Source organism: Dermacentor albipictus, chromosome 2 (genome assembly GCF_038994185.2).
Source record: "Dermacentor albipictus isolate Rhodes 1998 colony chromosome 2, USDA_Dalb.pri_finalv2, whole genome shotgun sequence".
Taxonomy (NCBI): Eukaryota; Metazoa; Arthropoda; class Arachnida; order Ixodida; family Ixodidae; genus Dermacentor; species Dermacentor albipictus.
This window is the reverse complement of record NC_091822.1, coordinates 7,490,046-7,513,371: the sequence shown is the minus strand read 5'-3', so window position 1 is coordinate 7,513,371 and position 23,326 is coordinate 7,490,046. Positions and strand designations below refer to the sequence as shown.

At 46.1% G+C, this 23,326-nt stretch overlaps 1 long non-coding RNA gene across 1 annotated transcript; it reads right to left on the bottom strand.

Moving 5' to 3' along the window:
* Positions 1–14,318: 14,318 nt before the first annotated feature.
* On the bottom strand, positions 14,319–17,420 carry LOC135913211 (uncharacterized). Its single transcript, XR_011511663.1, has 3 exons — positions 17,025–17,420; positions 15,405–15,614; positions 14,319–14,570 (listed from the first exon to the last, which is right to left on the bottom strand). It is a non-coding gene; the product is annotated as an uncharacterized lncRNA (long non-coding RNA).
* Between the last annotated feature and the right edge of the window lie 5,906 nt (positions 17,421–23,326).

Below are 23,326 nucleotides of genomic sequence, written 5' to 3'. Positions count from 1 at the left end.
TACGGACAAGATATGCTCAGAAACTCTGTTCGCTATCTCTTAAACCTGTGTCAACATTACAATTTAAATCTCCAACGCACCCGACCAGAACGTTTGCGTCATTTTGTTTCAGTTATACGCGAAAGGCCGGCACTTTTTCTTTGAAATGTACGACATAATATTATGCACATCGCTTCTTTTGGAATTGTACATTTGTGTAAAAATTGTCATTGGTTTGCGGACTTGGATATTCCTTTTTGTCTGTACTCATATGCTTGTACTGTTTGCCTTTTTTTTCCTAAACATCATGTATTTTTATCGGGGAGGCGAGAGCCCGTCACGCTGGATATCTAGCTTTTTCTCGTCGCCTCCCACATCCTTGGTATGGAAAATAAAAGCATTATTATTATTATTATTATTATTATTAAATTATTATTATTATTATTATTATTATTATTATTATTATTATTATTATTATTATTATTATTATTAAGTACGGACCTATCCTTCCACCTTCGTTTTGCTCGGACAGAGCTCACGAGACGTCATTCTAGGCATGGACTATCTGAACCAACACGGCGCAAATATCGACCTGATGTCAAAGTCGATAACGCTATACGCAGATCAAGCGATACCGCCGGAGAGCGCTCATAGTCACCATGCCTTGAGTGCACTTCAGAACCAAGTGAGCAACCCGCCTCGCTGCAGCAATATCGTTTCCGTCGGCAGCGAAGCACCCGCAGACATAGAAGACGTCATCGAGGGCGACCGACGTCTACTTCTCCACCCTGATATTTGAGTTACAAGAGCGATCGCTCGACTGCACGGGGGGAAAGTGAAAGTGATGCTCAGAAACTTCAAACAGGAGTTCAAGCACATCAACAAGGGCACGGCGATCGCATACATCGATGAAATTGTGGAAACCAGCAATGCGTTCGTCCTCTCGGATTCTGCAACATCTACCCCGACAACCATTGTTCCCGGCCTAGACTTCGATGTAAATCCAAATCTCCCCTTGAGTAAGCAGCAACAGCTCAGAAGTATTCTTCGACGAAACAAAGACTGCTTTTCGACGTCATCGAAGATTCGACAAACACCAGTCGCCAAGCGTCGCATAATGACCGCAACGTGAGCTCGACCATTATCCAGTTTAGACGCGAGAAAGTTAACCTATAAGGCAACAATTCGACGAAATGCCGCGCGACATCATTCAGCTGGCGAAACGCCCGTGGGCATGTCCTGTAGTCTTGGGGAAGAAAAGGGCGGAACCCCACGTTTCTGCATCGATTATCGTCGGCTGAACAAGATCACGTAGAAGGATGTATACGCCCTCCTACGGATAGATCATACAGTGGATCGGCTCGGCCACGCTAAATACTTCTCGTCGATGGACCTCAAGACTGGCTACTGGCAAATAGAAGTCGACAAGAGGGATCGCGAAAACACCGCCTTCATCACGCGATATGACCTTTATGAGCTCAACGTCATGCCAATTGGGCTATGCTCAGTGCATGCAACGTTGCAGTGCGCGATGGACATGGTATTGAGAGGATTAAAGTGAAAGACCTGTCTTGCTTACTTGGAGGACGTCGTCATCTTTTCGGCAAATTTGGACGATCACGTTAGGTGGCTTGCGACAGTACTACACGCCATCATGTCATCAGTGCTCACTCTGAAGCCGGAAAACTGCCTCTTCGCTTACGGCGAAGTTCTGTTCGTAGACATGTCATGAGCAAATATATAGTCCGCCCTGACCCGCACAAGACAGCTGCCATCGCAAAGTTCCAGCAGCCCGTTGACAAAAAGGGAGTGTTTAGATTCTTTGGCGTGTGTGCCTGCTACAGGTGATTTGTCAAAGACTTTTCAGACACCGCTGAGCCGCTGACACATTTAACTAAAGGTGACGTCGAGTTCAAGTGGGAAATGTCGCAGGCTGACGCATCTCAATACCTCAAACAACGTTTGCAGTCGACACTGGTACTTACGCATTTCGACGAAGAGGCAGATACAGAAATCCACACTGACGCCAGTAGCTTAGGCCTCAGTGCCGTTCTAGTTGAAAAGATGGACGTTCGCTGCCAAAATCTACGGCCGGAAAGGAATACCTCGCCATCATTCGGGCTACAGCAAAATCCGGCCCTTACCTATATACCAGGCCGTTCATAGTCGTCAGCAACCATTGCGCGTTGTGTTGGCTAGAGAATTTAAAGGACCCATAAGAATACCTGGCACGGTGCAGTCTCAAATGGCAAGAATATGATATCGCTTTAATCTACAAGTCCAGACAAAACACTCTGATGCCGAGTGCCTGTCTCGGGCTCCCGTGGACTCGCCGCGCCAATATGACCAAAACAAGGACGCCTTTTCAGGTACACTAAGTGCAGACTTTCCCAAGCAGCAGCGAACGGACGCGCAGCTCAAATAAATTGCTGACTACTACAAGGCAAGACCGACTTTGTCTAGAAGTATTTAGGCGCAGATTTACTTCGTTTCTCTTACGAAACAATATCCTGGTGAAGACCTTTTTACCAGCCCACACGAACTACCTTCTAGTTGTGCCCGCGGTACTCCAATCAGAAGTCCTGCACGCCCTGCATGAGGGTAAGACAGCCGGGCACCTCCGTATTTCTCGTACGCGTGCGAGAATACAAGTAGCATTGGCCACGCCTGACCGCCGACGTCACCTGTTACGTGAAGACATGTTGAGACTTCCAGCTATGCAATAAACCACAGAAATAGCCGGCGGGATTACTACAGCCGATCGAGTTTCTTTGTCCAGTTTCAGCAGATCGGGGTGGATTTGTTTGGACGCTTTCAGACATCAACGTCTGGAAATAAGTGGATCTTCGTGGCCACTTGTTTTCGGTTCTTCGTACCTTACCTGGTACGCAGAACCAAAAACCCTGCCCAAAGGTAGCGCAGCGGATGTCACCAAATTTTTCGTCGAGAACATTGTGATGCGACGTTGTTCAGACACAGAAACAGCTTTTACAGGCAGAGCTTAGTGAAGCCATCCTGCAGTATTGCCAGACAAGTCATTGGATGACCGCAGCCTGCCACCCTCTGACGAATGGCCTACCTGAACGATTGAAAAACACGCTGGGCGACATGTTAGCGATTGTTGTTGACGTCGAATACAAGACTTGGGATGCTGTGCTCCCGTTTGTCACATTTGCTTTCAACGCGGCAGTGCAAGAAAAACACAGATGACTCCGCTCAAGCTTATGTAAGGAAGGAACGCGAGGACGACTGTCGACTGCCGCATGTCACCGATGAAGTAAATGTCGACGTCGCCGGCAAAGAAGCCCGAGAGTTCTCCCGCCTGCGCATCAAGAACCAGCAAAGGACCGACAGCCGGCACTACAATCTTCGACGACGCGACGTCGAATACCAGCCCGGCTTCTGTGTTTGGGTTAGGACCGCGATACGCCGACGAGTACTTAGTGAGAATCTACGGCGATGCCATTTTGCACCGTAGAATATTATCCGACGCATTGGCGCACTGGACTACGAGGTAGTGACAGACGCTATTTCGCAGTAACAGCTGTGCCTCTTGCGAGCTGAAATACTACATGCCGTCCTACCTTACGAACTTTGAGACTTCGTTTCTTCTTTGCTATGTCGCACTTTTTGGCTAGCTGAGATGTTGTATTAACGCGATAGCGTTAAGGAGCCCGTCTCGCAGAAAATGCGGTCGCGGCCTCGGATATAGTTTCGGTGAAAGGATTTTCGAGCCACCCATATCGAGGCCCTCCATGCGACGCAAGCAATTTACTGAAGTAATTGAATTTCTCGGGCTAATATACTTGCAAGAATTGTAATCTATGACGTATACACAACCTGCAGACATGATAGCTCCCCAATTGTAGTTTGACTTTACCAGAAAACATAACTCTGTTACGCGAAAACTCAAACAAACCCCTTTTCCAGCGTTTCTACCATTCACCAACCAGCCGCGGCATCCGCCATTTGTACGTGCCGGCGCGCGCATGTCTCGTGGGCCACGGAGCGCTACACCCGGTTCCTTGCAATACCTCCAGCTGGCACTCACCTCCGTCGCCTCGCGGCCCACGCAAGTGGCCGCGTTTCTACCAGGAAGCCCGCTTTCGTGGCCAGCGTTTCCCGCTGAACATTACGGTTACATACGCTCCAGTTGCCGGGATGCGTGAGAAGCAGTCGGAAAACTTTGAAAGCTATCGCGTTCCGTTTTTAAAGGCGAAGCTTAGGCGTCCCCCAAAGTATTTCCCTCTCCTGTTTGCTGCAGCAGGACGATGCTATATAAGAGGGGGGTAGACACGTGTACTTGTTCATCTTTATCGTGTGACGGCGTTCCACCGTCTCTGTTATCCTTCCGCGCAGAACACCCCTTTATGTATTGGAAGATTCTCATTGTTATCGATGGGTCTATCCGCTGCCTGTTGTCACTGAACTTTGTTTAATTTGGTTGCATGTATGCGCGACGCGTATCGTGTAGTGCTTTCTGGAAGACACGCGGGCCTCGGCGATTTCTCTGGAACCTTCGATGACTCATGTAAAAAGACGATGCGCTGGACCGGCGGATCAGATTTCGACGATCTCCGACCATGTTCGCCGCTATCGCTGTGTTTTGAGTGTAAGTTGCTTTGGTGGGCAGACATTCGCCCAATAATTTACAGATTTGCCGCTGTATTATTCACCGTCACGACCACGTGACAACACAGCCAGACGCGTTTGCTTGTGGATTTTTTATGGGATATTGGTCATTATTTGGGAGAAGGTTACCACTATCATTGGCTCACATGGCGCATCGCCTTCTGGTGAAAGTGCTTAACTTTAAATAAGTTACAGGGCTTTACGTACCAAAACCACAACCCTTCAGGGCTGCAGCGCATGAGTGTATTTATAAGCGCTGCAGAAGCCCTATAACGTATAACTACTACAATCTCTTTTTCGTCAAATTACCTAACCTCCGATATAAGCATCGGACAGTAACCGGTAGTGCTGTTAAAACCACCTAATCAAACACTTTGACCTGATATAGGTTGCATTTGTTTGATAATAAGGAGAATAGCATTACCTACTTTGACACGTTTTTCTGATTAAATAAGCTTACACGGGGCAAGGAGTACGCAGAAGTAGTGAGGGTATCGGTGGCGCCGGAGCAGCGCAGTGGAGGTAGATAACGGGCCGAACAGGGTGGGGCCGTCTGGGATGGGCCCGCTTGACCTTGCTTAGCTTACGGTCGTGGTTAGAAAATCGCGGTGGCGTACAACGGAAGGTTAAAAAATGTCAGTGAAACGGATCCTCAGCGAACACGATTTGGCAGGGCGGTGTCATATACGAGCCGAACGGGCTCGAGAACTTTGTACGATGTAATATAGAAAACGTAAAGAATGGACACTCCCGTAGGTGCTTGCGGCCCAGTTTGGCTCTCAGCGCACCTAGCGGAATCGGCGAAACGCAGCAGCTTTCTCCACAAGCCTCCCATGGTCACCGCTCGCCGCCGAATCTCGGAGGCCATTAGTTCAGTTTTGTTTCTTTGTTTGGGCGCGACCTCTAGGTTGCATAAATTGGGTAATTTCATGCAGGCGCTTGTGCCGCTGTTTATATGTTGCGATGACGAGCGCACAAAGCTACTTCTCTTTATTTTATATTTAGTTAAATTCATAATGGTTATGTTTCAAGGTGTAACTTAGCGCAACAATCATGTCAACTATTGAGGAAGTGGAACTTTATCGCTTGTAATATTGTACGTGTAGTAACTCACACCAAAAGAGTGTCGCAAACAAATGTGCCAGGTTCCTTCAATATAAATCAATTTGCTGCCAAGCCAAAAACACGAAAATAGGAGCCAACAACTTATTGCAGCAAGCTTGTCAGAATAGTGACAGACACATGAAAACGGGAAGAAACTGCGAAATGCAAGTAATAGATATTAGTCGGAAATTATCGGACTGATGGCAATAGCTTATATCAGCAAAACAACGCACACAAAGCGTGTTGCAACTACCCAGAGAACAAAAAAAAATACTACGCAGACATGCCAGCAATCAGTTTGCTGAAATCGGAATGGTTTTACACATATTAAATATTGCTATTCTTCCTGTACTTCTGTGAAGGAAAGGGAATTAAGGTAGCAAAATTATGTGAATGAATGCGTGAAAAACTGGCTGTGGCTTAGCTAAGGTTGCGCCCAGGATGCGAAGCATACTAGTTTTTATTTTAACGCGACAGCGTTAAGGAGCTCGTGTCGCAGAAAAGCCGGTGTCGTCGGCGTCGGCTCAGGCGTGCGGCGCTTGCTCAGGCGCACATTTCGTTGTCGCGCCGAACGCTGCGTTGCTCGACGCTCACCGCGTCCGATGCGGGGCGCGTAGTCGCTGCGCCGTAGCAAAGCCACCTAGAAACAGTCTCTGTCGCACGCCGCAACCTTCGCTTCTCATTCCAACGAGCAGCTCTGTCTCCAGGAGGCATCTCACATCGTGAGTGTGCAGCAGAGGCAAGCGCAGCTGCTTATATACCGCCGCGACGCCGCGAGCGACGGCGCGAGTTGGAGCCCCGTTTCTCCTCTGTCGTGACGTCACGGTGTCACGTGGTATTGAAGGCGACACCGCCGAGCCTGAGGAGCTGGGTTGAGCTCTAGTAATATGCTTCGCATAAATTAAAATGGCTGCAAAAATAACAGGGCATGCACCAACATCCTCACTCGAATGTGTCAGCCAGTATGTCCCTCATTAAATAGCTGCAAGATATTGGCACCTTAGTCAATTAAGCACTTTGTCTGTGTTGGGGGTCTTCACCTGCTGTCTTCGAAGCCTTGCAATAGTCTACTGATGCTTGGAAATTTACCCTCGAATGTGCATGGTGTCCTTTGGCTGTAGAGTGTATTTTGAGGAAATAATAGTTGAGATTCCGGCAATACCTAGAATGACAGCCAGAAAGTAAGCAACACTAGAAGGTTAAAAGCTATTGAATGTAGTAGCTATATTCCTTCGTGTAAGCAGTACTGGAACATTCAAAGCTTTAGAATGGAGATGCTACGTTTCTTTGTGTGTTGCATATTTTTATGATCTCAGATCAAATAAGCACTCTTACAAATGTTAAGAAACAAGAAAACACTTGTCTTCAGCCCAATCCAAAACAGCTAAGAACGTTCGAGCGCACATAGACCTCAGACTCTGCCGGGTGGCGCTGCGGAAAAACCCGTCACGAGCGCCACCATCGTAGACTTGGGGCTAGCTGAGTAGTACAAAAATAGCTGTCCGCAAGCGAATGTGCATAGGCCACAATGGACCCACCGCATTCGTTTGCGTTGAATCACGGTTTCCTAAAAATCAAGGACCTGGAAAGCTTCTTCCGCCCATACACGCTCCGGAAAGGGAGGAAGCTCAGCAAGGCGTAGTACGTGTGCAATATAAAAGAAGTCTCAGGTGTTATTTCCGCGTGCTGCAACTCGCAAGTACAGAGAGCATCAGGTTTGTTTACATGCATGTCAGCATAACAATCTAAGCATTTAAAATTGGTCCACATTGAAAATGTCCTGTGCACAAGACCTAAGTATTTCCTATATATTTATGCATTTTATCGTAATGATTTCCTCACAATTATTTTCAGAGAGTAAATCCTTCCATAGCCTTATTCAGGGCAGCAAACAGCGTGCGAACATAACGAAAGTAAGCTTCCTACAGTGCCTACGCGCCGCATCTTTCTTTTTCGCAGTAGCTACAGCCTCACTCAGTAGCTTTTAACTTTTCGCAGACGCTTCGAGCAACAAGCGCGCACAAATAAATGTAAACCAACGCAACATTTTTTTTTTCTTTACACACGTGTGTTACTTCGTAAACACTCATCCAATGCAACTACAGCAACTTTATTGCTCACATTTGAAAAACGCACTCGAGCAGGTTCAGCACATTGCGAAACGTGCTTGTTGTATCGCGCAGGACATAAAAAATACCGAAACAAAAAATCAGCTCGCGATGCAACGATGCTCTAGAACAGCATTTTGAATTCATAAACGAACCAAATGTTTGGTTAAACTGACCCGCCAAATCTGTCAGTTGCACTTGTTGAGTCAAGCGGAGGCGGACGCCTGTTAAGAGGTGGAAATGTCGATGGCACATACGCAGGATTGTTCGCAACGTTGTTTTTTCTGTTACCAACGAAGTGTGGAGGCTGCAGATTCTTTAGTTTTCGCTTGGTTACCGCGGTCCTCCGTCAGAGCTACGCAACACAATTACACCAGAAGAAAATTGTCGCACTTTCCTCTGCGAGCTGCTGTGTTTTGGGGGAGAATGCAAGTAATTCGATTACCCAACAGGATGAACGGCCTGTATCCAGTGCTCTCGCCTTTCCCCTTCATATGATCGCGATGTAAATCGGTAGAACTGAACGTTGTTATTCAGTCCTTCACGTTCATGGCAATTTACAAAGCAACAGTAGCGTCGTTTGCGGCGTTTCTTGGTAGCGCGTGGAGCTATCGAGGTTGCGGTCGTTTCCACCATCAGTCTGGCGAGGGAGCCAAGTAGGCCAGCAAGCGCTTTATCGCAGTTCGGCGGCGCGTCCGACTAGCGGAGAAATTCATAGCTCTCTGTCTGGGTGTTGAATGGGCAAAACAATCGCAATATGGACCAAAATCTAGGCAAATCGTTGTTTCGCAGTCGCTAGCTGCAAAGGCAACTTAGCATGGGAGTCGGGCTTCGCACTACTCAATTACTGCCTCTTCGCACCAGCAGGTGGCGCTACGCGTCTTGCAAAACTCCAGAGTCTGACGTGTATAGCATGCTACAGAGGTTGAGAGAGTGCGCATTATTGACATACTGCGAATATTGCACCTCTACCGCTTTAGAAATAGCTACATTTCTTTTGCAAAAGTAGAACAACCTATTTTTTCAGAAGCCGCTGTTCTTAACATAAATCTATCTGCATCGAACGGCATGTGTCCATAGGCCCGATTTCTTAACAAACTATTGCATTTTGTTTTCTAACTTCGTCATTGTTTCGAACTTGCCTCGGAGCTCGGACGCTGCCGCATCACTGTTATCGGAAGCATCACCTCTCATGGCTGCGCATAATAAAAAAAATAATGCGAAAGGAAAATCAGCGTTGCAAATGGGCCATAGCTGTTTATGGCTCCAAGGCCGCCGTCACTTGTTCACGCGGCTAACAGTGGCATGCCGAAATACGAGGAGAATATGGATTTAACAACGTGCAAAGCAAAACAACTTATGAAACGGCGGCGAAACAGTAGTGCCAGACCCTGGCAGAAGAACACAACAAAAATCCTCGGGCGTATTTTACAGAATACCGACGCCGCCAGCCCGGCGAAAGGGCCTGACTGGGCTTCGCACATGTCGGGTTCTGCCACATGTCAAGCTGCTAGCCGCAGCCACATTTTCCTCAATGTGCTCTGCCACCTAGCTGAATCGGCGAAGGTCGATACAGCTCGGCCGCGAAATTGCCCGAGTGTCCACACTTGTCGTTCACTATGTTACTTTACGGTGATACTGCCACGCAAAGAATGTAGCATAAGCGAATAAAACCTTTCTCCTCCGCATCTTCGAGTAGCCAATGCCATAGTAATCGATAGGCAGACGTGTTATATTATGGGGGGGGGGGGGGGGGGGGGAACGGGGCCGTCTCCATCTATTACAGGAAAAGTACAGTTTAGCTTAGAAGAAAGATGCATCTTTCATGTGTACATGTCATTTCATGCGTACATCTCTGGTTAGCATCCCTGTCTTTCCTTTGCCTTTCTCTCTCCTTTTGACGTGTGAGCTTTCGTGTTTTTGGGGCATCGCCTCATAGCAATGCCAAGTTAGCAGAGCACGATTTTTTTTTTTACCATTGGCGCAGATGTTATGGCGAAAAAAAGTACGGTATCGAAAAAAAAAACTTTTTTCACTTTGTACGGTTTGATCATGCATAATCAGTCTGCGGACGAAATATCAGATTTTCATGACATCGCGTGATGCACAGGCGAAGAGGGGGTATGCTGGAAGCATCTTTAGCAATCGTGGAGGGCTGAATATAGCAATGGAGTACGTTATAGTGGCCCAGCTTCTGCTTTTGCGGTGACATTGTGGATAATTACAAGTATTCAGAGGGAGTGTGAAATGCCCAGGAAGCGTTAAACTCTACTGCGGCAGCACATTGCAGAGGAGATATTATTTTTGGCGTCGTATGTCCTGTTTGCCGCGCTTCAACCATGTATACTCCCCGACACGGCGTGCCAGATAGCAGCTGCCGAAGCGCCGGTGGCGGTGAAAAAGTTGAAGGAGGAGTAACAGAAAGCTTCGCTTCAATGATGCCAAGTAAGATCTCGCAACTCTGCATCATGCACAAATTACAACACTGTCTCCGCAAACTCAATGTTCGTTACCCAACGACTATAGTTTTCAGGTACATCTCTCTCCATGGTGACGTAATGTTGCCGTGAACTTGGGATTAACCAGTCTAGAATTCCACAAGTTGTTCTAATAAATGCAAGCTACGATTGATGAAGAAACGTTAATGAAGCTAGAGTATGTAAAACTGATTTAAAACGTCAATCGTCAACCGGGAGAGGAAAGAGAACACATGACATGTGTTGTTTTTGCTTGTCCATACCTTATGTGTCCCTTTCTGTGTTGCTGTCACCTCCCTTCAGGAGGGTAGGCAGGCGTTGTGCCCCTTCTGGTGGCAGTTGCCAGCCTGCTCGTCGCTTTCCCTTTCCTGTTAACTGTGTATATGTGTATATGTCTTTAAAACAAATATCTTATGTGGTGCTGTTCAAGATGGATTGTTATATACTTGCTCAATTTCTGATAATGATAAGATTTCAAGGGAAATGCGCATTCGAAGTGGAGGTGCATGCTGAACGCAGTACCCTTTTGTGAGTGATCTGAGAACCAAGCGTCGTCAAAGGTCACTTTCACGGTGACCTTTGCTTTATCGTTGTTTACCATCTAAAGAAGCCGAATCCGGTCGCTCTACAAGTATATTGCGAAGAAACGGTTCTCCGCGTTAGCAGGATAGGCTCTTTATAGCAACCATAGACAACTGCCGCGTCGGAGTGTCTAGCTCACTTAAATTTCCTTGCAATGCTTCATGTCATTGCACTAGAAATTTGTTGTGAGAAGCAGCCTTGCCATAATCCGACATACACTCGGTTTTCTCTGCAGCAGTGTCAGGTTAGAAGAGTGAACGTCGTCTGTCAGAAGTTCAGAGCGACAAAGCCGGCTATTTGCAACGAAAACGGTGCGCTAGATTTGCGATGCATGGTTGGAAAATCCATTGGAGAACAGGTACACGCTCTAATAAACTGCAGTTGCTCCTTCCTCTCCGGCGTGTTAATGAGCATAATCGCGATTATTTTGTGCACAGTTCGCTTAATATGTCAACACTGCCCGCTACGGTTAGAAGAGAGTAACTCTTCTACGACTTCGTGCAGCGAAGAAAGAAAAACATGCGCGGTAATTTAAAACCATGTCAAATAGCCTGGGATAAACACCCCCTAGGTTGTCATTACCTTTCAACAGCTGTTTAAGAAATCTCATTATTCTATGCAGGAGAACAGGATTAGATTTTGAATTTGTAGTTTGCTACGCTTTATATTGTTCCTACGTATGCTGAATGTTGTACGAAAAGTGTAAGTGATCATTTTTTATTTCTGCTTAAACGGTGTTCCGGAACCATAACACTTCAGTTTGGTTTATTTACCGCAAAAACAAAATACTATGATGTATGCCTGCGGCGCAGTTAAAGTGATTAGCATTACCGACTTATGACGATAAGGAAAAGACCTTTACAAGGCATGAAGTGTGATATTGGTTACATAATGTTTTCTTTCTATATGTGGAGCTACGAAAAAATTCGCAGTTCCGCCACAGGTAAAGCACCGATTGCGATATCAAATTAGTGGATAGCCGCACGAAGTAAGTATAGTAGATTCGTAGACAGTATAAACTTCTAGTTGATATTCGCTTACTGACTAAATTAACAACTACTGAATGTGTAAGCGCGACTCAACGCGGACGCAGAAAGAGACACACACAGAGACACAGCTATCTTTGTGCGTCTGCTTCTCTCTATGTCCTTGTTCAGTCGCGCCTACACATTCTATCACGGATTCAAACCAAATAGACTGTTGATGATGATACATAGGGTTTTGTGGCTCAAGGTCTAGTTATGGCCAAAGAGCGCCAAGCATTGGGGTTATGCACTTGTTGAGGAAAATAACAACAAAGGGTATAGTGGCTGTTTATGACGAGATAGCGCGGCTGTATAGAGGTAAAGACCAGAAGCAAGATATGAACACGTTAACATAATGCGATGACTTGTCAGGCGTGCTGTTAACCTAAGAGTTATAGCATGAAGGTGTTAAATACTAAAAGCGTATATATGTCAGTAGCACTACTGTCTCAACAAGGTCCCTAAGGGAAAGTGTGCGTAGGCAAGTGTTATACAAAGTGCTGCTTTTGCAGCAGGAGCTTCTGATTATCGGACGTGCTACAAAACTTGTGGGCCTAGTATTTGTAATGCGTCAACATCCTGTAAAAAGTTAAAAACTGTTTTTCGCTTAAAAAGCGGGTCAGCACTAAGGAACATACCCGGACGTAAAGGGATATGCTGTCGGTAGGCTAGAGGGAAGTGCATTTTTTTTAGATTCCGTTTCCCGACACTCCAGCAGGACAGGACGATCAGTGCCTCGCCGCATTAACAGCAGGTTGGAGCTTCGCCACCTCTCAATAGATAAGAGTGTCTGCCATAGGTACGGCCTATCCTAAAGCGGCAGAACGTGACTTCAGTTCGCCGTGTTATTGTTATTGGTGCGGAATTTCCTAATTGTGGCTCAATTAAATGGAATTTATTGGAACTTTTAGCTTCCCACATCTGTTGTCAATGCCTTCTAAATTTCCCTGCGCAAAAATATTTTTAAGTCTGAAGGTGGGATACGCATGGAAGAGTTGCCAGCTTTTGCTGTAATGGATTCGGCAATTTCATCAGCAAGCGTGTCGCCCTCGATGTCCTTGGGCCAAGGCACTCAAAATGCTATGATGTGTTGATTAGACGTATATAGTTTGCACAGGATTCAACATAGCTTAGTTAGTATGGGGTTCTTGAGGTTCTTGAGTGAGATCAGAGATTGTAGGACAGAAAGGGAGTCTGTAAATACAATGGCTTTCTGTAGCTTTGTTTTCTTGATTTGTTGAACAGCAGACAGTATTGCAGCAGACAGGTGAAGATTCTTGTTTCCGGGTGCATAACGTTGGATTCAGAGAACGATGGGCCGACAGCTACATACGAAACGCCAGCGTGCGACTTCGAAGCATCAGTGTAAAATTCCGTGTACGGGCACCTGTGCTGGAGTTCTATGAAATGCATTCTAATGTGTGCCTCTCGAGCATGTTTTCCAACCTCAACGAACAATTTATCGCATTCTATATGATGTCACGTGGTAGTGACGTTAAAGAACACAGTAGCAGTACTGTGAAAGACAAAACTAGCTTTTTATTGGGCGAACCTGTGCCCACAAAACAGGCTACACTTAAAGCGCAACGATAGCGGCGAACACAGTCGGCGATCTTCGAAAATCTGATCAGCGGGTCAAGCGCGTCAGCTTTCATACAGCAGTCGGTTGAATGTTCCAGTCTAATCGTTTGGAGCCGCGTGCCTTTCACAAAGTTCTACACCGTTCGCGTCACGCGATGAAATCAGATAATACAAGGTTCGGCGGCAACAGACAGCAGATAGAAGCATCGACAACTTTCCAGAAACTTCGGATACATGCAGGCGCGTCCCGCCCTGTGCGATAACATTTTTTCGGCGGTGAAACATGGTCGCTCGATAAAGGTAAGTACACGTGTCAATATGTTGCCACTGCCACGGCAGCAATGGGTTCCCTGGAACCATGAGGTTTCCCTTACAAAAAATTTTAGTAACATTTTATAAACCGTCTTTAGACAAATGTTACTAGAACCTATCGACATTCTATAAAACGTCTTTAGACACCGTAACAACTTCCTAGTAACCTCCTACCGACTATTGGCCACCGATATTGAATTGAAAGTATAGATATAAAATGTCGATAGAATTCTTACTGACTGCTTATTATCTTATGTCGTTAGAAAGTGTCAACTGTGAAGCGACTATTTATTGACCACCTTTATACATCCTAACAACTTGCTAGTAACATCCTGTCGACTATTCGCCACAGATAGTTGACAGGATGTTACTAGGAAGTCGTTAGGATGTATAAAGGTGGTCAATAAATAGTCGCTTCACAGTTTTTAGAAAGTACATAAAAATTTTATTCAGAGGTAATTACTTTTGCAATTATATATTGCAAAAGTAAGCTTTGATTATCTCTGAATAAAATTTTTATTTGCTTCCTAAAAACTGTGCAATGACTATTTAATAACCACCTTTATATATCCTAACGACTTGCTAGTAACATCCTGTCAACTATCTGTCTTTGGCGAATAGTGATTGCCAAGTGGCTAGGTGTGGCATGCAACAGAAGAAGACGGGTTTCCATTTGTGCTTGAACACATCCATTTAATATCCCCGGGCTAGTAAGGAGGACGAGTTCTCCAGCTGCCCTGGAAGTAGGCTGAAATGTTGCGTTGTGTAGCCTAGAAACGAGAAGAATAAAGGCAATATATTAGTTTTGCTACAGTGACATTGCAACACACCATGCATCTGTTTCTTAAAAAGGAAGTGCACAAGAGACAAGCTTTCAATCCTGTGAGCTATAAACATCTCCACCTGTTTTGTGCAAAGTCCTAAAAATGCATGAAATGACTGAATTCGTGCATTAAAGCTGGGAGCGTGATGGATGTGCGTAACACCAACAGATGCACGACACATAAACTCTATCGTACCAATTGTCATCTACAAACAAAAGCTGTAAATCAACTTCAGTTTAATGAACTCCGATATTCGTATTGTGACTTGTACATGGAAGTCTCATGTGTGAATTATCTTAGGAAAGGCAAGGTGTCAGTCATAACTATGCTGCAGCTTTGCTTGGGCACAGGTACATAGAAGAGTTGATTTTTATGTTGCACTTAAGAACCACGAAATGATACAAGCAACATGTAAGCAGTTGAACAGGCATTACGGACGTTCTACAGCAAGATTAGAAAATGCCTTTGTTGTGCAGGCAGACATTGTCAAAGTGAGCTTGTTACTAAACATGTTAGCTTTCCACAAGACAGGATATTATATTATCAGTGCATTCATATGACCAGGGCCTCTATCACAAAAATACATATGCCAACAGTAATGATAATTTTCTAGTTATGGTGGCAAAGCTTGCATTATAATATGCTATTATAATCAGGTTAATAGCTATTTTAGCAGGAAAGAAAGGAGTATACCCTAAGATAGCACTGAAATTGCCATGAAAGGAGTTTTTTTGAAAACTGCACAAAGAATATTAAGATGCTTCTTTGTGACACACATACCTACTATGGTGTTGACCTTCTTGGAATCCAACGGATCCTTCTGTGGAAGGCATTTGACAGCCGCCCAAAGAAGGACCTCCCTTCAACGTCTTCTATTGAAAAAGGAGCTTTAAGGCGGCCCTCCGCGAAGTGAAAGCCTGAGTTGTTAGCATCCAGGCACAGCCTCTTCAGCAGGCCCTTTTCAACGTATACACCGTCACCGATGTCTACCTGTGAAAGAATACAACAACCAAAGATTCATTTTATACGCATTTGATCAAGGAATGGTTAGGAAGTAGGGTAAGGTTTGCAAAAACGGAAGTCGCTGCTTCTTGTTGATTCGGTTTAAAGAACAAAGCAGCCTTACGTATACCATACATGCATTGTACTGAGCTGTGTACTTTTACGTAAGACTAGAAAGTTTTGGGAACTTCAATGCGAAAGAAAGACATGCATCTGCCTAGAACTAGGCAAATGTGTGCCACCCCTTGACACAGAGTGAGATCTGGTGCTGTTTTAGTGATTAGCAGACATTGAAAGCTTCAAGCCTCATCGAGTATAGGGCCAAGCTGTGCTCGATTAGTGGCGCACAAGTGCTCGAGAACTATCAAACAAGATGCAATTGTCTTCAAATACAATTCTAACTTCCCCTTGCAGACATGCACTTTTAAATTTACTGACTGCACTTGGGTGTAAAGATTTTGTCTGACAGAGTGAATAAACAATATACACAAGCAGCATTTTCATAGTTAGCATAGTCTTTAATAGGTACTGATACCTTCAATTTAGAAAACCCTGCATATTGGGCCTCATCAAACTAATTTCACAAAAGGTTTGTCAAGGTAGAAGCATAGAACTTTAGTCATTAGAAGACAGGTGAAAGGAGTTAATTATTGCAATTATTACTGAAAATTAAATTTCAGACAGCTCATCCCAATGAGAAATTGATGCAAGCAGTTTGTACATGCCACATAAGGATTTAGATATCAAAAATAGGGATTAGAGAAAACCTTCCCTTAGAGGTTCATTATTACAAGCAGCCATGCCCTCGAGAAGACATAACTTCTTTTTCTGTAGTCAGAAAGAGGCTCGAGTATTTTATTGACACATATATGTGCCCATGCATATATGTCATCTCTGTTGTAAACCTTTTTTTCATGTACATGCAAGGTGTGTTTATAACATTCATTGTGCACAAAATTTGCGTAATAATTTAAAGACCGCGATTTTGTAGCGATGGTATTCCTTTGCGCTATTCGTTAGTAGGCTGACCGACGCCCCGGCCCGTGCTACGTACTGCAGCTGCCGGGCGTTAGCGGTGGGCGAGAAGAGTGATATAGAATCGAGGGGTAAGTATCGCTACAAAATCGCAGTCTTTAAATTATTACGCACTGCCGAACGAACACAAATTTTCAATGTGTTTTCATAATTGTGTGCCCATTCAGGCATAGCAATCAAGGCGGGTAGCAGAATGCAAGTACGCTGTAACATCAGAGGAAGCTTTCGTGAAATTGCTTGCTAAATGTGCACAGCAACATGGCTAACATGCGATAGGAAAGCGCTTTGCTCTAGCTAGTTACACAACACTCATTACGTAAATCATAAGCTTCAAAAATGCGCGCAAGCGCCAAACTTGCTTACCTTTCAAGCCTTGGCAAACGCTCCTTCGTCTAACAGGTACAGAAGCACCGACGTTTCTCTGGCGCAAGCACTGTAGAACTGCCGATGAACTCCAGCTCCACAAAAGCACAACCTTCAACAGTCTTCCAAACACTACAATTCGAAGCCCCAGTACCAGACTTTTCACGAGAGCGCGAGCAGGTAGCTCGGCAGAACAAAGGCAGCTCGGACGGGAGCTGTACTAGGGCACTCACTGACGACACTGGTGCATCGCTCGAAACACACGGCGAACTAATGGCGTTACACGAGTCCGGAGGGTTTGGGATGGTCACTGCACACGACAAGGAGCACGTTTTGTCTAGGCACTTCTAAAATTTAACTCAAATACCACCTCACTGCAGGGAGCACTCACGACGACCAACGTGGTGTGTCGACCAAACAAATACTACAGTAGCGCCACTCTGCGGTTTTTTAGAAAAATGTATCTTAAATGAAAAAATTGCGTGTTTTTTTCTAATAACATTTCATAGAGTCTTTTAATAAATTTATTTGGTCCAGAAGTGTGTACTTTGTACTTTGTGATACGAAGTTTAAGAAAATGTATATATAATAAAAACTAAGCGGATGTTGCCTTCAAGATTCGCAATTGCTTCAGGTGCATGCAGGTTGCAAAAGCACGGCCTTCGAGATCAGACTGTCACTCAAAGGAAGCCGTAGTAGGAGGCGGAGAGGCATTTAGGCCCCAATCATTGGGTTTACAGTGCCTAGGTAGGCTTCCTTATTTATAAAGTGTATACGGGGACTTCAGCCGAACCATGAGCGAGCTATACAGACGCACGCGGTACGATTCGGTGTCCGATCCGACGTGCGGCGCTGCATGCTACGGCATGAGCGGCGCGTAAGCTCCGCCCACATCCAACTCCCCAGCTTGAGTTCATATCCACGTCGAGAAACGCAATATAAACAACTCTGCACAACACTGCTTCGCTTTGCGCGAAGGCTGTCGATAAAATTATGCCCCTGTGAGTGACAGAACACTTCACGACGGCGCGTTGTCCACTGACGGCTCCGCTAAAGCCAGCGATAGGGCCGGTAGGCATAGCTAGGCGGACGCTGCAGCCGACGGCGCTTGCGATCCAGTCCGAGCTCGTCGAAGAGTGCTTATTTTTGCCAAAACAATGAACACTGTACACTTAGGTCGGCCGTAATTAAATACAATTGGTTTACTCGACGCAGTCGTTCCGAAGGGCAAACGCGCAAGCGAAGCGAGCGGCCTCGCTCAGACGGTCGGTGTGTGATGTCTGCTCGCGAAATGCCCTCGCGTCGCAGCTCCCGATCTCACCAGTAGCTTAGTGCTAGTGTACAAGGCGCTGGTTTGCATAACAGGCACACGTTCGAGATAATTTTACTGAACTGGTAACTATTTCATGTCAGAAACAAACTGCAGCAGGCAAGGAAAAAGAATAACTGCGAGAAACCGGAAAGCCAGCACCGCCTCCGTGGAGGGAACGTCAGATAACGTCACATGCCAGCCGCGCTGCCAATGGCTGCGGCCAGACGACGGTGCAGTTGTCGGACACGTCGAACGATGAAAATCTAGCTGCCCGGTTTGTCGCACGCCGGACGTCCGATCCGGCGCTTCGGCACGGCAAAACAGCTCGATTCGGGCTGCAGTTTCGGCGCGTCAGACGCCGGATCGGACACCAAATCGGACCGTGTGTCTCCCGCTTTAGTTGGCGAACACGAGCCGATCAGCGCGCCGTCTAGTGCGATGGTGCATGGCCTACGGGCTTCTTTGACACCTACTGAGCACAAATTCATGATCACCGCTCATATACACGCTTCCCATGGCACTAGCTGTCGTGTTTTCGAGAATACGTGCCCACTTCTTGAATTGGTGAGACCATATTTCCTCTTAGCGTCCGGTATTAGAAGCAATTTTTTTCTATGAACATTCTACTATCATCTGTTACTAGGAAGTTGATTAAAAATTAGGAAAACAGTTACTGTGCAAAAAAACATTTTTTTTAATGCAGTCAGTCTGCATATTCATTTATAGTTCAGATGCTGTTATATGTTCATTTTTCACTAAATCATTTTTAACAACTTTGTAGTAACCAGGGTTACTAGAAAGTTGATTGCAAATTGTGGAAAGTTACACCTGTCCATGAAACAACACTGTCTTGCACCAGCCATGTTCACTGAATAATTATAACCTTATTGAATAATATTCATGCATGTTTTGTAACTTGGGTTATGTACTTTAAGAACATAATTATTTTTATTACCTTCCTATTGAATCGTGTTTCTAAAAAGTTAAAATAGTGTGTCTTAACTTTCTAGTAACTTTCTTTTTACATACTGAAGTTAGAAAAGAAGTAACCAACTTTCTTTTGACAAACGTTACTAAAAAGTAAAAGTCAATAGGATGTTACTAAAGTTGATAGGATGTTGATAAAAGTTCTAGAGAAAGTAAGGAAGCATTTTTGTATGGGTTTGCTTAAGAGTAGGAACTTCTGTTTCCTCAGAAAGTTTTCCTCAGAGAAAATGCTTCTCTAGCTGCAGGTCTTTATCGAACGGCTTTGCAGATGTGAGGTCGGTAATGGTTTCATAATACGGATGGTCACGGTTCGCGTTAACTTTCAGAAAGTAAACTGTATTACGATCTCTGAAGATGAAGCGGCCACTCGTTGGCTTCAACATAGAGACTCGCTACAGGACTCATCCTGAAGGCAACGGTAGCCAGGCAGATACCTAGATGATGAATTGTGTCAAGTATCTTTAAGGCGCTTGGAGTGACAGACTGGTAAACCACGGCGCCGTTGTCTAGGCGTGTACGTATAAGGCTTTTGTAGACATTCGTGAGGCAGTTCCTGTCACTGCTCCATGTTGCGTGCGCAACATTCTCATAATGTCCATTGTTATTACGCATTTGTACTTCAGATATGTTAGGCGCGGAATGAAAGCTATTTTTTATCCACAAAATTGCCCAGAAATTTGTGTTGTGTGTTTACAGGTATGCGCTGTCCATGGAAGTCTATATTGGGATCTGCGGTCAGTCCTCTCTTTCCTGTGAATGAAGCACATGAGCTTTACTGGGATTTACATTAAAGCCATTTTCTCTAGCGCATTTAGACATATTGTTGAGTCCAATTTAGATGTGTCATTCACAGATTGCGAGGTTACATGACTTGAAACCAATCTGTATATCGTCTACATATAGAGAGTAGAGAACACGCCGTGCGGTATTGCTGAACGAAAGGAGATTATTTTTACGATGAAAAGCGCACAGCTCAGTACGCCTCACTGCGGCATCCCAGTTTCCTGTTTATATAGTCTGGACAGAGCATTCCCAACCCTAACGTGGAACGTTCGATTTGATAAGTAGCTTTCAATTATATTAAGCATATTCCCACGAATACCAATTTCTGAAAGATCTCGTAATATTCCAAACCGCGACGTGCCACACGCCATATGCTTTTTCCATGTCGACGAAGACAGACAGCAAAAAAATTACCGACGATTACGTTACTTCCTAATGCGAAATTTGAGCGCAGCAAATAAGCTGTTTCAACACCGGAGATTCTCACGGCACGTATCCGGAAGCGGTTTCACGTCATTTTGGAACCAGAGCCGATCACACACTGAACACAAACTTCCAAACGGATTGTCTGTAAACTGTCGCCGGAAAGCATTTGTTGCACCCTGACTGTTTGCGAGCCTTTGTTTGCGTTTGGCCTCGGCCTCGGCCGCGCGAACGGTAGAATCTTCTCCGCGACGGCGATGAGCTTCTGCTTCAGCCTCGCTTACTGCTGGTTGCTCTCGACGGCGGCGATGAGCCTCCGCTTCGGCGGTGCGAACGGCAGGGTCTTCTCGGCGGCGGCGATGAGCTTCTGCTTCAGCCTCGCTTACTGCTGGTTGCTCTCGACGGCGGCGATGAGCCTCCGCTTCGTCGGCGCGAACTGCAGGGTCTTCCCGGCGGCGGCGATGAGCTTCTGCTTCAGCCTCGCTTACTGCTGGTTGCTCTCGACGGCGGCGATGAGCCTCCGCTTCGTCGGCGCGAACTGCAGGGTCTTCTCGGCGGCGGCGCTTAGCCTCTGCTTCGGCGACGCGTACTCCTGGATCATCTCGACGGCGGCGAAGGTAAGCTTCTGCTTCGGCGGCACGCACCTCTGGATTCTGACGGCGACGACGCTGGGCCTCTGCTCTGGCAGCTCGTTTAGCAGCAGCAGCAGCAGCAGCAGACGGAGGACTTCCATCGGTCGTCTCGCTCATGGCTCAGAAAGAACTGGCAGATAATTTCGCAGTGGCGAACGGCAGCGGCAATTTCGGCTCGGGCGGTGCACATATACAGATCCGCCGCCACCGATCTGGCTCTCTGATTGCCACCGCACAGGGCGAACGGCAGCGGCAATTTCGGCTCGGGCGGTGCACATATACAGATCCGCCGCCACCGATCTGGCTCTCTGATTGCCACCGCACAGGGGTTGCATTGGAGGAGGAGCGAAGAAAGGAATTAAGTTCGAGCCGGCGCTTTGACAACCGGAGACTCGCAGGAAGAGGGGGGAGGGGGGCGGCGTGTACACCCAGCGGCAAACGATGGGGGCAGAAGCGCGCGCAGCAAGCGGACAACACGATAAAGGGAGGAGGGAAGAGATAGCAGCGACTGACTGATGCCGCTGACGCCGATAGTGAGTCAACCCCAGCTGCGGAGTTGGTTTCAGGGACAACGCCGCCGATGCCGACACAAACAATATGATACCCTCGCTTCCGCAGCGCTAAGAACGAGGTCTAGCCGTGGGAAGGTGGTCACGTATTCGTCGACGTGCCGGGGCCTACGTGAAATAACCGGCGCGTCGGCAACTGAAGAGCACCCTATCCGCCACACAAGAACAGGGGGGGGACCCTTTCCTCCTCTTTCTGCATGGCGGCGACGGTGTTCTATGCAGTCACGTTATCTTGACTCTCTAGCGGCGTCAGCGGCATCCAGCGGTATCAGTCGGTCGCTGCTAGCGCTGGGGGGATGAAAGGGGGGCGGAGCTGGTTACGAGGCCGACGACAACGCCGACGACGACGCGAAACCCAGGAACGGACGCCAAAGAGCTGCGCTCTAAAAAATTGTCTGTGTATAAAAGCACCGCAAATATTTGCTCCTATGCCAACAAGACTGTCTGTTGCAGAACGGCCTTCTCTAAAGCCCCACTGATACGGATCGAGCAGTATGTTTTCTTCAACGAAGTGTAAAAGCGAGCGGTTTATCATTTTTGATAAAGTTTGCAAAGACAACTTGTTAAAGCAGTGGGACGGTAACTTTCCACTGAGAATGGATCTTTACCTTGTTTTAGAATGAGAACTACGATGGCTTCTCTCCATACCAGTGGGAGATGCCCAGATAGCCGGATAGTGTTAAAGAGGGATAGCAGGGTGATTTGAGCGTCAGAGTGAAGATGCTTTATCATCTCATACATAATACGGTCGGCTCCGGGAGCAGAGATTTTACAAGTGTTTAATGATGCTCTGAATTCCGTAACACTGAATGGACGCTGTAAGGTTACTTTTCACCACACTTTCTTTTGAATGACTTGCTTTCTGCAGATTGTTTTAATTTAATGAAATACTCCTAGTAATGTTCGGAGCTGGATACATTGCTGTCCAAGGGCGTTAGCCTGGTCTTCAAGGTTATTGACTTGGACATCGACTAAAGGCAGGAGGTAAGGTTGCTGGCCTACAAATGTTTTCAATCGATTCCATTCTTTTCCTTCTTGTTTGTAGAAGTTAATGCCGGAGACGCATTTTTCCCAGCTTTCTCATTTACAGTGCACCGTGTTCGTCTTCTTAGAGACTTCATGTGTTTGAATTTAATGAGGTTCTCAGTTATTGGGGACTGGCGCTGCCAGCCTTATTCAGTTTTTTTCGTGGATTCCTGCAATCCACGTTCCACCAGTGCACTCGCCTATTCTTCGGACCCTCATGCGTTTGTGGGATGCACTCCAATGCGGCATCAATCATAAAAGCGGTAAAATAAGCAACGGCGTCGTTTATATTAAAATCGTTAACAGCGTTTTGAGCCACATACGTCATCGTCTTATACTTTTCCCAGTCTGCAGATGCAATGTTCCATTGAGGGGCATGTGGGGAAGGACCATGTTCTTTTGTAGATTTGAGGCACACAGGAAAAGGGTCACTGCCATATGGGTTCCGAATAACATTCCATTCTAAATAGGGTACTAAAGTCGGGGATGCTACGCTTAAGTCTATGGAACTGTATGTTTTATGTGAAAGGCTGTAAAATGTTGATTGTTTCCTATTTAGCACGAAGGCTC